The sequence below is a fragment of the Nerophis ophidion genome, linkage group LG24 (assembly GCF_033978795.1).
Source record: "Nerophis ophidion isolate RoL-2023_Sa linkage group LG24, RoL_Noph_v1.0, whole genome shotgun sequence".
In the NCBI taxonomy this organism is placed as follows: Eukaryota; Metazoa; Chordata; class Actinopteri; order Syngnathiformes; family Syngnathidae; genus Nerophis; species Nerophis ophidion.
The window spans coordinates 6,158,228-6,171,956 of NC_084634.1; the positions used below are offsets into that span (position 1 = coordinate 6,158,228).

The following is a 13,729-nucleotide window of genomic DNA, read 5'->3' on the forward strand; positions in this document are numbered from 1 at the left end:
TCCAACTATTTTGGACTGGTAGTAGTCGATCCACAGCGATGGTTCTGCCACACAATATCAATGCTAACGAGGGGAAATCACTCTTCAACCACTGTTTGAAAAAGAGGAAGAAAAGTCTGGGGTGTCAGCCGAAATAGCTCAGTTGGGAGAGCGTTAGACTGAAGATCTAAAGGTCCCTGGTTCAATCCCGGGTTTCGGCACAATTTAACTTTTAATGAAAGAATTGTTAGGCATTTAACCAAATAAAAGCGTGTCCCTGACCTGGTGAAATCCTAACATAAATTGTCAAAGAGACTATGAATGTCCTCATTCATCCAGGTCTTTGTAATCTCAGGACATTCAATGGATCGCGACTGGTATGTTTGGTTTGTCCTCAAACATACACCACTGTCCTTTTAATGATTCCTAAAAGACTCTGCAATTTAGCCTCTAACAAATAACATGAGTTCTGTGACCTGAATGCTGTTTGTTTACAACTGAATGAAATCTCACTTGGGGGATTCCGATTATCTTGGACTGGTAGAAGTCGATCCACAGCGATGGTTCTGTCACACAATACCTCAATGCTAACGAGGGGAAATTACACCTCAACGACTGTTTGAAAAAGAGGATTCATGATGTAGTCTGTCAGCCGAAATAGCTCAGTTGGGAGAGCGTTAGACTGAAGATCTAAAGGTCCCTGGTTCAATCCCGGGTTTCGGCACAATTTAACTTTTTATGAAAGAATTGTTAGGCATTTAAGCAAATAAAATGTGTCCCTGACCTGTGGAACTTGCTGGTGAAATCCTAACATAAATTGTCAAAGAGACTATGAATGTCCTCATTCATCCAGGTCTTTGTAATCTCAGGGCATTCGATACATCGCAACTGGACTGTCTGGTTTGTCCTCAAACATACACCACTGTCCTTTCAATGATTCCTAAAAGACTCTGCAAGTTAGCCTCCGACAAATAACAAGAGTTCTGTGACCTGAATACCATTTGTTTAAAACTGAATGGAATCTTACATTGGGGATTCCGACTATTTTGGACTGGTAGCGTCTGCCTCACAATACGAAGTTCCTGCAGTCCTGGGTTCAAATCCAGGCTCGGGATCTTTCTGTGTGGAGTTTGCATGTTCTCCCCGTGAATGCGTGGGTTCCCTCCGGGTACTCCGGCTTCCTCCCACCTCCAAAGACATGCACCTGGGGATAGGTTGATTGGCAACACTAAATTGGCCCTGGTGTGTGAATGTGAGTGTGAATGTTGTCTGTCTATCTGTGTTGGCCCTGCGATGAGGTGGCGACTTGTCCAGGGTGTACCCTGCCTTCCGCCCGATTGTAGCTGAGATAGGCGCCAGCGCCCCCCGCGACCCCGAAAGGGAATAAGCGGTAGAAAATGGATGGATGGATGGAGTAGTCGATCCACAGCGCTCGTTCTGCCACACAATATCGATGCTAACGAGGAGAAATCACTATTCAACCACTGTTTGAAAAAGTGCATGCATAGTGTAATCTGTCAGCCGAAATAGCTCAGTTGGGAGAGCATTAGACTGAAGATATAAAGGTCCCTGGTTCAATCCCGGGTTTCGGCACATTTTAACTTTTTATGAAAGAATTGTTAGGCATTTAACCAAATAAAAGTGTGTTCCTGACCTGTGGAACTTGCTGGTGAAATCCTAACATAAATTGTCAAAGAGACTATGAATGTCCTCATTCATCCAGGTCTTTGTAATCTCAGGGCATTCAATGCATCGTAACTGGACTGTCTGGTTTGTCCTCAAACATACACCACTGTCCTATCAATGATTCCTAAAAGACTCTGCAATTTAGCCTCCAACAAATAACAGGAGTTCTGTGACCAGAATGCCATTTGTTTAAAACTGAATGGAATCTTATGTAGGGGATTCCGACTATTTTGGACTGGTAGTAGTCGATCCAGAGCGATGGTTCTGCCACACAATACCTCAACGCTAACAAGGGGAAATCATTCTTCAATGACTTTTTGAAAAATAGGCTGCATAAAGTGGTCTGTCAGCCGAAATAGCTCAGTTGGGAGAGCGTTAGACTGAAGATCTAAAGGTCCCTGGTTCAATCCCGGGTTTCGGCACATTTTAAATTTTTATGAAAGAATTGTTAGGCATTTAACCAAATAAAAGTGTGTCCCTGACCTGGTGAATTCCTAACATAAATTTTCAAAGAGACTATGAATGTCCTCATTCATCCAGGTCTTTGTAATCTCAGGACATTCAATGGATCGCAACTGGTATGTTTGGTTTGTCCTCAAACATACTCCACTGTCTGATCAATGATTCCTAAAAGACTCTGCAATTTAGCCTCCAACAAATAACAGGAGTTCTGTGACCGGAATACCATTTGTTTACAACTGAATGGAATCTCACATTGGGGATTCCGACTATTTTGGACTGGTAGTAGTCGATCCACAGCGATGGTTCTGCCACACAATATCAATGCTAACGAGGGGAAATCACTCTTCAACCACTGTTTGAAAAAGAGGATGGATAGGTTAGTCTTCAAGCCAAAATAGCTCAGTTGGGAGAGCGTTAGACTGAAGATCTAAAGGTCCCTGGTTCAATCCCGGGTTTCGGCACAATTTGAATTTTTGTGAAAGAATTTTTAGGCATTTAACCAAATAAAAGTGTGTCCCTGACCTGCTGAAATCCTAACATAAATTGTCAAAGAGACTATGAATGTCCTCATTCATCCGGGTCTTTGTAATCTCAGGGCATTCAATGCATCGCAACTGGACTGTCTGGTTTGTCCTCAAACATACACCACTGTCCTATCAATGATTCCTAAAAGACTCTGCAATTTAGCCTCCAACAAACAACAGGAGTTCTGTGACCAGAATGCCATTTGTTTACAACTGAATGGAATCTTATGTGGGGGATTCTGACTATTTTGGACTGGTAGTAGTCGATCCACAGCGATGGTTCTGCCACACAATATCAATGCTAACGAGGAGAAATCAATCTTCAACCACTGCTTGAAAAAGTGCATGCATAGCTTGTTCTGTCAGCCGAAATAGCTCAGTTGGGAGAGCGTTAGACTGAAGATCTAAAGGTCCCTGGTTCAATCCCGGGTTTCGGCACAGTCTCACTTTTTATGAAAGAATTGTTAGGCATTTAACCAAATAAAAGTGTGTCCCTGACCTGGTGAATTCCTAACATAAATTGTCAAAGAGACTATGAATGTCCTCATTCATCCAGGTCTTGGTAATCTCAGCACATTCAATGCATCGCAACTGGTATGTTTGGTTTGTCCTCAAACATACACCACTGTCCTATCTATTATTCCTAAAATACTCTGCAATTTAGCCTCCAACAAATAACAGGAGTTCTGTGACCAGAATGCCATTTGTTTAAAACTGAATGGAATCTTACATTGGGGATTCCGACTATTTTGGACTGGTAGTAGTCGATCCACAGCGATGGTTCTGCCACACAATATCAATGCTAACGAGGGGAAATCAATCTTCAACCACTGTTTGAAAAAGAGGAAGAAAAGTCTGGGCTGTCAGCCGAAATAGCTCAGTTGGGAGAGTGTTAGACTGAAGATCTAAAGGTCCCTGGTTCAATACCGGGTTTCGGCACAATTTAACTTTTTATGAAAGAATTGTTAGCCATTTAACCAAATAAAAGTGTGTCCCTGACCTGGTGAATTCCTAACATAAATTGTCAAAGAGACTATGAATGTCCTCATTCATCCAGGTCTTGGTAATCTCAGGACATTCGATGCATCGCAACTGGACTGTATGGTTAGTCCTCGAACATACACCACTGTCCTTTCAATGATTCCTAAAAGACTATTTAGCCTCCAACAAATAACAGGAATTCTGTGACCAGAATACCATTTGTTTAAAACTGAATGGAATCTTATGTGGGGGATTACAACTATTTTGGACTGGTAGTAGTCGATCCACAGCGATGGTTCTGCCACACAATACCTCAATGCTAACAAGGAGAAATCACTATTCAACCACTGTTTGAAAAAGTGCATTCATACTATGATCTGTCAGCCAAAATAGCTCAGTTGGGAGAGCGTTAGACTGAAGATCTAAAGGTCCCTGGTTCAATCCCGGGTTTCGGCACAATTTAACTTTTTATGAAATAATTGTTAGGCATTTAACCAAATAAAAGTGTGTCCCTGACCTGTGGGACTTGCTGGTGAAATCCTAACTTAAATTACCAAAGAGACTATGAATGTCCTCATTCATCCAGGTCTTTGTAATCTCAGGACATTCAATGCATCGTAACTGGACCGTCTGGTTTGTCCTCAAACATACACCACTGTCCTATCAATGATTCCTAAAAGACTCTGCAATTTAGCCTCCAACATATAACAGGAGTTCTGTGACCAGAATGCCATTTGTTTACAACTGAATGGAATCTTACATTGGGGATTCCGACTATTTTGGACTGGTAGTAGTCCATCCACAGCGATGGTTCTGCCACACAATATGAATGCCAACGAGGGGAAATCAGTTTTCAACCACTGTTTGAAAAAGTGCATGCATAGGTTGGTCTTTCGGCCGAAATAGCTCAGTTGGGAGAGCGTTAGACTGAAGATCCAAAGGTCCCTGGTTCAATCCCGGGTTTTGGCACAATCTCACTTTTTATGAAAGAATTGTTAGGCATTTAACCAAATAAAAGTGTGTCCCTGACCTGTTGAAATCCTAGCATAAATTATCAAAGAGACTATGAATGTCCTCATTCATCCAGGTCTTGGTAATCTCAGGACATTTGATGCATCGCAACTGGACTGTCTGGTTTGTCCTCAAACATACACCACTGTCCTATCAATGATTCTTAAAAGACTCTGCAATTTAGCCTCCAACAAATAACAGGAGTTCTGTGACCAGAATACCATTTGTTTACAACTGAATGGAATCTTATGTGGGGGATTCTGACTATTTTGGACTGGTAGTAGTCGATCCACAGCGATGGTTCTGCCACACAATACCTCAACGCTAACAAGGGGAAATCATTCTTCAATGACTGTTTGAAAAATAGGCTGCATAGCGTGGTCTGTCAGCCGAAATAGCTCAGTTGGGAGAGCGTTAGACTGAAGATCTAAAGGTCCCTGGTTCAATCCCGGGTTTCGGCACAATTTACATTTTTATGAGAGAATTGTTAGGCATTTAACCAAATAAAAGTGTGTCCCTGACCTGGTGAATTCCTAACATAAATTGTCAAAGAGACTATGAATGTCCTCATTCATCCAGGTCTTGGTAATCTCAGCACATTCAATGCATTGCAACTGGTATGTTTGGTTTGTCCTCAAACATACTCCACTGTCTGATCAATGATTCCTAAAAGACTCTGCAATTTAGCCTCCAACAAATAACAGGAGTTCTGTGACCAGAATGCCATTTGTTTACAACTGAATGGAATCTTACATTGGGGATTCCGACTATTTTGGACTGGTAGTAGTCGATCCACAGCGATGGTTCTGCCACACAATATCAATGCTAACGAGGGGAAATCACTCTTCAACCACTGTTTGAAAAAGAGGATGGATAGATTAGTCTTCAAGCCAAAATAGCTCCGTTGGGAGAGCGTTAGACTGAAGATCTAAAGGTCCCTGGTTCAATCCCGGGTTTCGGCACAATTTAACTTTTTATGAAAGAATTGTTAGGCATTTAACCAAATAAAAGTGTGTCCCTGACCTGGTGATATCCTAACATAAATTGTCAAAGAGACTATGAATGTCCTCATTCATCCAGGTCTTTGTAATCTCAGGACATTCAAAGCATCGCAACTGGTATGTTTGGTTTGTCCTCAAACATACACCACTGTCCTATCAATGATTCCTAGAAGACTCTGCAATTTAGCCTCCAACTAATAACAGGAGTTCTGTGACCAGAATACCATTTGTTTACAACTGAATGGAATCTTACCTGGGGGATTCCGACCATTTTGGACTGGTAGTAGTCGATCCACAGCGCTCTTTCTGCCACACAATATCGATGCTAACGAGGGGAAATCACTCTTCAACCACTGTTTGAAAAAATGCATGCATAGTCTGATCTGTCAGCCGAAATAGCTCAGTTGGGAGAGCGTTAGACTGAAGATCTAAAGGTCCCTGGTTCAATCCCGGGTTTCGGCACAATTTGACTATTTATGAAAGAATTGTTTGGCATTTGTAATCTCAGGGCATTCAACGCATCGCAACTGGACTGTCTGGTTTGTCCTCAAACATACACCACTGTCTGATCAATGATTCCTAAAAGACTCTGCAATTTAGCCTCCAACAAATAACAGGAGTTCTGTGACCAGAATGCCATTTGTTTACAACTGAATGGAATCTTATGTGGGGGATTCTGAGTATTTTGGACTGGTAGTAGTCGATCCACAGCGATGGTTCTGCCACACAATATCAATGCTAACGAGGGGAAATCAATCTTCAACCACTGTTTGAAAAAGTGCATGCATAGCGTCATCTGTCAGCCGAAATAGCTCAGTTGGGAGAGCGTTAGACTGAAGATCTAAAGGTCCCTGGTTCAATCCCGGGTTTTGGCACAGTCTCACTTTTTATGAAAGAATTGTTAGGCATTTAACCAAATAAAAGTGTGTCCCTGACCAGTGGAACATGCCGGTGAAATCCTAACTTAAATCGTCAAAGAGACTATGAATGTTCTCATCCATCCAGGTCTTTGTAATCTCAGGACTTTCGATGCATCGCAACTGGACTGTCTGGTTTGTCCTCAAACATACACCACTGTCCTTTCAATGATTCCTAAAAGACTCTGCAATTTAGCCTCCAACAAATAACAGGAGTTCTGTGATCAGAATACCATTTGTTTACAACTGAATGGAATCTTACATTGGGAATTCCGACTATTTTGGACTGGTAGTAGTCGATCCACAGCGATGGTTCTGCCACACAATACCTCAACGCTAACAAGAGGAAATCATTCTTCAATGACTGTTTGAAAAATAGGCTGCATAGCTTGATTTGTCAGCCGAAATAGCTCAGTTGGGAGAGCGTTAGACTGAAGATCTAAAGGTCCCTGGTTCAATCCCGGGTTTCGGCACAATTTAAATTTTTATGAAAGAATTGTTAGGCATTTAACCAAATAAAAGTGTGTCCCTGACCTGTTGAATTCCTGACATAAATTGTCAAAGAGACTATGAATGTCCTCATTCATCCAGGTCTTGGTAATCTCAGCACATTCAATGCATCGCAACTGGTATGTTTGGTTTGTCCTCAAACATACACCACTGTCCTATCTATTATTCCTAAAAGACTCTGCAATTTAGCCTCCAACAAAAAACAGGAGTTCTGTCACCAGAATGCCGTTTGTTTACAACTGAATGGAATCTCACATTGGGGATTCCGACTATTTTGGACTGGTAGTAGTCGATCCACAGCGATGGTTCTGCCACACAATATCAATGCTAACGAGGGGAAATCAATCTTCAACCACTGTTTGAAAAAGAGGAAGAAAAGTCTGGGCTGTCAGCCGAAATAGCTCAGTTGGGAGAGCGTTAGACTGAAGATCTAAAGGTCCCTGGTTCAATCCTGGGTTTCGGCACAATTTAACTTTTTATGAAAGAATTGTTAGGCATTTAACCAAATAAAAGTGTATCCCTGACCTGGTGAAATCCTAACATAAATTGTCAAAGAGACTATGAATGTCCTCATTCATCCAGGTCTTTGTAATCTCAGGACATTCAATGCATCGCAACTGGACTGTCTGTTTTGTCCTCAAACATACACCACTGTCCTATCAATGATTCCTAAAAGACTCTGCAATTTAGCCTCCAACAAATAACAGGAGTTCTGTGACCAGAATACCATTTGTTTAAAACTGAATGGAATCTTACATTGGGGATTCCAGCTATTTTGGACTGGTAGTAGTCGATCCACAGCGCTCGTTTTGCCACACAATATCGATGCTAACGAGGGGAAATCACTCTTCAACCACTGTTTGAAAAAGTGCATGCATAGTCTGATCGGTCAGCCGAAATAGCTCAGTTGGGAGAGCGTTAGACTGAAGATCTAAAGGTCCCTGGTTCAATCCCGGGTTTCGGCACAATTTGACTATTTATGAAAGAATTGTTAGGCATTTAAGCAAATAAAAGTGTGTCCCTTACCTGTGGAACTTGCTGGTGAAATCCTAACTTAAATTGTCAAAGAGACTATGAATGTCCTCATTCATCCAGGTCTTTGTAATCTCAGGGCATTCAAAGCATCACAACTGGACTGTCTGGTTTGTCCTCAAACATACACCACTGTCATTTCAATCGATCCAAAAGACTCTGCAATTTAGCCTCCAACAAATAACAGGAGTTCTGTGACCAGAATGCCATTTGTTTACAACTGAATGGAATCTTATGTGGGGGATTCTGACTATTTTGGACTGGTAGTAGTCGATCCACAGCGCTCGTTCTGCCACACAATATCGATGCTAACGAGGGGAAATCACTCTTCAACCACTGTTTGAAAAAGTGCATTAATAGTCTGATCCGTCAGCTGAAATAGCTCAGTTGGGAGAGCGTTAGACTGAACATCTAAAGGTCCCTGGTTCAATCCCGGGTTTCGGCACAATTTGACTATCTATGAAAGAATTGTTAGGCATTTAAGCAAATAAAAGTGTGTCCCTGACCTGTGGAACTTGCTGGTGATATCCTAACATAAATTGTCAAAGAGACTATGAATGTCCTCATTCATCCAGGTCTTGGTAATCTCAGGACATTCAATGCATCGCAACTGGACTGTCTGGTTTGTCCTCAAACATACACCACTGTCTGATCAATAATTCCTAAAAGACTCTGCAATTTAGCCTCCAACAAACAACAGGAGTTCTGTGACCAGAATGCCATTTGTTTACAACTGAATGGAATCTTATGTGGGGGATTCTGACTATTTTGGACTGGTAGTAGTCGATCCACAGCGCTCGTTCTGCCACACAATATCAATGCTAACGAGGGGAAATTAATCTTCAACCACTGTTTGAAAAAGTGCATGCATAGTATGATCTGTCAGCCAAAATAGCTCAGTTGGGAGAGCGTTAGACTGAAGATCTAAAGGTCCCTGGTTCAATCCCGGGTTTCGGCACGATTTAACTTTTTATGTAAGAATTGTTAGGCATTTAAGCAAATAAAAGTGTGTCCCTGACCTGTGGAACTTGCTGGTGAAATCCTAACCTAAATCGTCAAAGAGACTATGAATGTCCTCATTCATCCAGGTCTTTATAATCTCAGGACATTCAATGCATCGCAACTGGACTGTCTGTTTTGTCCTCAAACATACACCACTATCCTTTCAATGATTCCTAAAAGACTCTGCAATTTAGCCTCCAACAAATAACAGGAGTTCTCTGACCAGAATGCCATTTGTTTACAACTGAATGGAATCTCACGTGAAAGAGGAGACGTGGCTTTCCAGAGAAGTTTCACATTACGATCATATAGATTCAAAAATAGCATCAAATACCTTAACTATTCGCCTTTTCTTAAGTCTACCAAAAGGACTTTGAGTTTGGAGTGACGGCGTCTTATCCGGCGGACTGCTAGCGGGTAGCCGACACACGGTGCTATGCTAGTTAGCCGGTGTTGCTAACGTGTCGACTTGCAGCACACACGGGGAAAGGGGTTACATAAAGCAGGGGAGTCTCAGGCGTTGGCGCCTGTAAGCTGACGAGGACCCGGCTTTGACGATCACCAGGAGCTACCAGAGAGACCCGCTGTTCCCGTGCACCCTCTTACTCCGGGCGACGCCAGCAAGACAGCAGGGTAGAGGCCCGGCTAGCAGCTAGCAGTGGCGACACCACCACCTCCCCACGTCACGGCGTAGGGACCGACAGCTTTCTCGCGACGGCGAGTGACAGCAGCGGGATCACCACCTTGCGGCGGCGAGACTGGCAGTGGCGAGTGACAATGCAAAAGCTGATTTCTCAGCCGAAATAGCTCAGTTGGGAGAGCGTTAGACTGAAGATCTAAAGGTCCCTGGTTCAATCCCGGGTTTCGGCACAGTTTGACTTTTTATGAAGGCGGCTCGCAAAGGTAACGATAAACATCCCCCTGAATGGAAACTTGAATTTCAGTTTGTGGAATGTCTATTCCAGAGGCTCAACCTCAACCCTACTAAATATTTGTGAACAATGCTTAGAAGCTTTGCCTGCACCAAGCAAGCAACACATTCAAATAAAACCTACCGATATTGCAAAGAACTGGGCTAAACTATGCAACCAGATTTTTGCCAGGAGTATTTGGCTTCACTTTTATGTGTTTTTCCATGCTGTAAAGAGACCGCAAATCTGCTCAGTCGTAAAACATCAGACTTTCATTGTGAAATTTCTGGGATTCAAGTCCCTGTTCTGCTGACCAACACTATGCTGTCAGAATCCCCTGTGAAGGCCTCCTTTTTACCCTCATGACAAAAGGTCCTCAATTGCCTGTCAGCCCAACTAGCTCAGTTGGGAGAACATTAGACGGAAGATCTATTGACCCCTGGTTCACACCTGGGTTTCGACACACATTGACGAGATTTTTGTGGCATTTGAACAAATAAAAGTGTGTCCCTGACCTGGTGAAATCCAAACATAAATTGGCAAAGAGACTATGAATGTCCTCATTCATCCAGGTCTTTGTAATCTCAGGACATTCAATGAATTGCAACTGGACTGTCTGGTTTGTCCTCAAACATACACCACTGTCCTTTCTATTATTCCTAAAAGACTATTTAGCCTCCAACTAATAACAGGAGATCTGTGACCAGAATACCATTTGTTTTACAACTGAATGGAATCTTATGTGGGGGATTCCGACTATTTTGGACCGGTAGTAGTCGATCCACAGCAATTGTTCTGCCACACAATACCTCGATGCTAACGAGGGTACATCACACTTCCACGACTGTTTGAAAAAGAGGATGAATAATGTGGTCTTTCAGCCGAAGTAGCTCAGTTGGGAGAGCGTTAGACTGAAGATCTAAAGGTCCCTGGTTCAATCCCGGGTTTCGGCACAATTTGAATTTTTGTGAAAGAATTTTTAGGCATTTAACCAAATAAAAGTGTGTCCCTGACCTGCTGAAATCCTAACATAAATTGTCAAAGAGACTATGAATGTCCTCATTCATCCGGGTCTTTGTAATCTCAGGGCATTCAATGCATCGCAACTGGACTGTCTGGTTTGTCCTCAAACATACACCACTGTCCTATCAATGATTCCTAAAAGACTCTGCAATTTAGCCTCCAACAAATAACAGGAGTTCTGTGACCAGAATACCATTTGTTTACAACTGAATATAATCTTACATTTGTGATTCCAACTATTTTGGACTGATAGTAGTCCATCCACAGCGATGGTTCTGCCACACAATACCTCGATGATAACGAGGGTAGATACAACTTCAACGACCGTTTGAAAAAGTGGATGTATAGTTACATCTACCAGCCGAAATAGCTCAGTTGGGAGAGCATTAGACTGAAGATCTAAAGATCCCGGGTTTCGGCACAAGTTAGCTTTTTATGAAAGAATTGCTAGGCATTTAACCAAATAAAAGTGTGTCCCTGACCTGGTGAAATCCTGACATAAATCGTCAAAGAGACTTTGAATGTCCCATTCATCCAGGTCTTTGTAATCTCAGGGCACTCAATGAATTGCAACTGATATGTTTGGTTTCTCTTAAGACATACACCACTGTCCTGTCAATGATTCCTAAAAGACTGCAATTTAGCCTCCAACAAATAACAGGAGTTCTGTGACCAGAATGCCATTTGTTTACAACTGAATGGAATCTTATGTGGGGGATTCTGACTATTTTGGACTGGTAGTAGTCGATCCACAGCGATGGTTCTGCCACACAATACCTCGATGCTAACGAGGGGAAATTACACCTCAATGACTGTTTGAAAAAAGTGGATGCATTATCCAATTGTCAGCCGAAATAGCTCAGTTGGGAGAGCGTTAGACTGAAGATCTAAAGGTCCCTGGTTCAATCCCGGGTTTCGCCACTTTATGGCTTTACAGTAGAGAATGTTGTGGCATTTAACCACAGAAAAGTGTGTCCCTGACCTGTGGAACTTGCTGGTGAAATCCTAACTTAAATTGTCAAAGAGACTATGAATGTCCTCATTCATCCAGGTCTTTGTAATCTCGGAATAGAATAGAAAGGATTTTATTGTCATTATATTTGCATATAACGAGATTAAAGACTCCAATTTAAGGTGCGGTAGTGGGAACAAATATGGGGTAAAATAAGTAACACAAGAGGTAATAAAGGAAAAAAACTAACAATTGAAATAAACAGATTACTATCCAATAAAAATAATAAGCAATCCTGTACAATATACAAAACTATATAGAAATACAAAATACTGTACAATATACAGAACAAGACAAGAGTACCGAAGTAATAAATAACAATCAGTGTCGGACGTATTGCACTGCAAGTGTAGTATTGCACAGTAGGGTATTAGGGTAGGATATTGTATAGGAGTGAATTATTATTATTATAAGTTAGGGGTACATCACACTTCCACGACTGTTTGAAAAAAAGGATGAATAGTCTGGTCTGTCAGCCGAAATAGCTCAGTTGGGAGAGCGTTAGACTGAAGATCTAAAGGTCCCTGGTTCAATCCCGGGTTTCGGCACAATTTGTAACTTTATGAAGACATTTTTAGGCATTCAACCAAATAAAAGTGTGTCCCTGACCTGCTGAAATCCTAACATAAATTTTCAAAGAGACTATGAATGTCCTCATTCATCCAGGTCTTTGTAATCTCAGGTCATTCAATGGATCGCAACTGGACTGTCTGGTTTTTTCTCAAACATACACCACTGTCCTTTCAATGATTCCTAAAAGACTCTGCAATTTAGCCTCCAACAAATAACAGGAGTTCTGTGACCAGAATACCATTTGTTTAAAACTGTATGGAATCTTATGTGGGGGATTCTGACTATTTTGGACTGGTAGTAGTCGATCAACAGCTCTCGTTCTGACACACAATATCTTGATGCTAACGAGAGAAATTACAACTAAACGAGTATTTGAAAAAGAGGATGCATACTTTGGACTTTCAGCCGAAGTAGCTCAGTTGGGAGAGCGTTAGACTGAAGATCTAAAGGTCCCTGGTTCAATCCCGGGTTTCGGCACATGCATATGAGATTTTTGTGGCATTTGACCAAAAAAAAGTGTTTCCCTAACCTGCGGAGTTTGCTGGTGAAATCCTAACATAAATTTTCAGAGACGATGAATGTCCTCATTCATCCAGGTCTTTGTAATCTCAGGGCAATTGATCACAACTGGTTTGTTTGGTTTCTCTTAAGACATACACCACTGTCCTTTCAATGATTCCTAAAAGACTCTGCAATTTAGCCTCCAACAAAAAACAGGAGTTCTGTGACAAGAATGCCATTTGTTTATAACTGAATAGAATCTTATGTGGGGGATTCCAACTATTTTGGACTGGTAGTAGTCGATCCACAGCGATGGTTCTGCCACACAATACCTCGATGCTAACGAGGGGAAATCACACTTCCACGACTGTTTGAAAAAGATGTTGTTTGGTCTGGTCTTTCAGCCGAAATAGCTCAGTTGGGAGAGCGTTAGACTGAAGATCTAAAGGTCCCTGGTTCAATCCCGGGTTTCGGCACTTTATGCCTTTCCAGGAGAGAATTTTCTGGCATTTAGCCAAATAAAAAAGTGTAACTTGCTGGTTTAGTCTAAACATTACGCCTTTACAGGTGAGAATATTGTGGCAATGGACCAAAAAAAAAGTGT

The 13,729-nt window shown here is 41.9% G+C and overlaps 1 protein-coding gene and 24 non-coding genes across 25 annotated transcripts in view; all 25 read left to right on the forward strand.

The window, feature by feature from the left end:
- Window positions 1-13,729, forward strand: part of LOC133542455 (gastrula zinc finger protein XlCGF57.1-like) — a 249,231-nt gene that overhangs the window by 65,062 nt on the left and 170,440 nt on the right. The window lies entirely within an intron of this gene.
- trnaf-gaa (transfer RNA phenylalanine (anticodon GAA)) lies at window positions 128-200 on the forward strand. Its single transcript has one exon. It is a non-coding gene; the product is annotated as a tRNA-Phe (tRNA).
- On the forward strand, window positions 631-703 carry trnaf-gaa (transfer RNA phenylalanine (anticodon GAA)). Its single transcript has one exon. It is a non-coding gene; the product is annotated as a tRNA-Phe (tRNA).
- trnaf-gaa (transfer RNA phenylalanine (anticodon GAA)) lies at window positions 1,500-1,572 on the forward strand. Its single transcript has one exon. It is a non-coding gene; the product is annotated as a tRNA-Phe (tRNA).
- On the forward strand, window positions 2,015-2,087 carry trnaf-gaa (transfer RNA phenylalanine (anticodon GAA)). The gene has a single exon. It is a non-coding gene; the product is annotated as a tRNA-Phe (tRNA).
- On the forward strand, window positions 2,516-2,588 carry trnaf-gaa (transfer RNA phenylalanine (anticodon GAA)). Its single transcript has one exon. It is a non-coding gene; the product is annotated as a tRNA-Phe (tRNA).
- On the forward strand, window positions 3,017-3,089 carry trnaf-gaa (transfer RNA phenylalanine (anticodon GAA)). The gene has a single exon. It is a non-coding gene; the product is annotated as a tRNA-Phe (tRNA).
- Window positions 3,518-3,590, forward strand: trnaf-gaa (transfer RNA phenylalanine (anticodon GAA)). Its single transcript has one exon. It is a non-coding gene; the product is annotated as a tRNA-Phe (tRNA).
- On the forward strand, window positions 4,016-4,088 carry trnaf-gaa (transfer RNA phenylalanine (anticodon GAA)). The gene has a single exon. It is a non-coding gene; the product is annotated as a tRNA-Phe (tRNA).
- On the forward strand, window positions 4,529-4,601 carry trnaf-gaa (transfer RNA phenylalanine (anticodon GAA)). Its single transcript has one exon. It is a non-coding gene; the product is annotated as a tRNA-Phe (tRNA).
- On the forward strand, window positions 5,032-5,104 carry trnaf-gaa (transfer RNA phenylalanine (anticodon GAA)). The gene has a single exon. It is a non-coding gene; the product is annotated as a tRNA-Phe (tRNA).
- trnaf-gaa (transfer RNA phenylalanine (anticodon GAA)) lies at window positions 5,533-5,605 on the forward strand. The gene has a single exon. It is a non-coding gene; the product is annotated as a tRNA-Phe (tRNA).
- Window positions 6,034-6,106, forward strand: trnaf-gaa (transfer RNA phenylalanine (anticodon GAA)). Its single transcript has one exon. It is a non-coding gene; the product is annotated as a tRNA-Phe (tRNA).
- Window positions 6,447-6,519, forward strand: trnaf-gaa (transfer RNA phenylalanine (anticodon GAA)). The gene has a single exon. It is a non-coding gene; the product is annotated as a tRNA-Phe (tRNA).
- On the forward strand, window positions 6,962-7,034 carry trnaf-gaa (transfer RNA phenylalanine (anticodon GAA)). The gene has a single exon. It is a non-coding gene; the product is annotated as a tRNA-Phe (tRNA).
- trnaf-gaa (transfer RNA phenylalanine (anticodon GAA)) lies at window positions 7,463-7,535 on the forward strand. Its single transcript has one exon. It is a non-coding gene; the product is annotated as a tRNA-Phe (tRNA).
- trnaf-gaa (transfer RNA phenylalanine (anticodon GAA)) lies at window positions 7,964-8,036 on the forward strand. The gene has a single exon. It is a non-coding gene; the product is annotated as a tRNA-Phe (tRNA).
- trnaf-gaa (transfer RNA phenylalanine (anticodon GAA)) lies at window positions 8,476-8,548 on the forward strand. Its single transcript has one exon. It is a non-coding gene; the product is annotated as a tRNA-Phe (tRNA).
- Window positions 8,989-9,061, forward strand: trnaf-gaa (transfer RNA phenylalanine (anticodon GAA)). The gene has a single exon. It is a non-coding gene; the product is annotated as a tRNA-Phe (tRNA).
- On the forward strand, window positions 9,903-9,975 carry trnaf-gaa (transfer RNA phenylalanine (anticodon GAA)). Its single transcript has one exon. It is a non-coding gene; the product is annotated as a tRNA-Phe (tRNA).
- Window positions 10,897-10,969, forward strand: trnaf-gaa (transfer RNA phenylalanine (anticodon GAA)). Its single transcript has one exon. It is a non-coding gene; the product is annotated as a tRNA-Phe (tRNA).
- Window positions 11,888-11,960, forward strand: trnaf-gaa (transfer RNA phenylalanine (anticodon GAA)). The gene has a single exon. It is a non-coding gene; the product is annotated as a tRNA-Phe (tRNA).
- trnaf-gaa (transfer RNA phenylalanine (anticodon GAA)) lies at window positions 12,527-12,599 on the forward strand. Its single transcript has one exon. It is a non-coding gene; the product is annotated as a tRNA-Phe (tRNA).
- On the forward strand, window positions 13,029-13,101 carry trnaf-gaa (transfer RNA phenylalanine (anticodon GAA)). Its single transcript has one exon. It is a non-coding gene; the product is annotated as a tRNA-Phe (tRNA).
- Window positions 13,529-13,601, forward strand: trnaf-gaa (transfer RNA phenylalanine (anticodon GAA)). Its single transcript has one exon. It is a non-coding gene; the product is annotated as a tRNA-Phe (tRNA).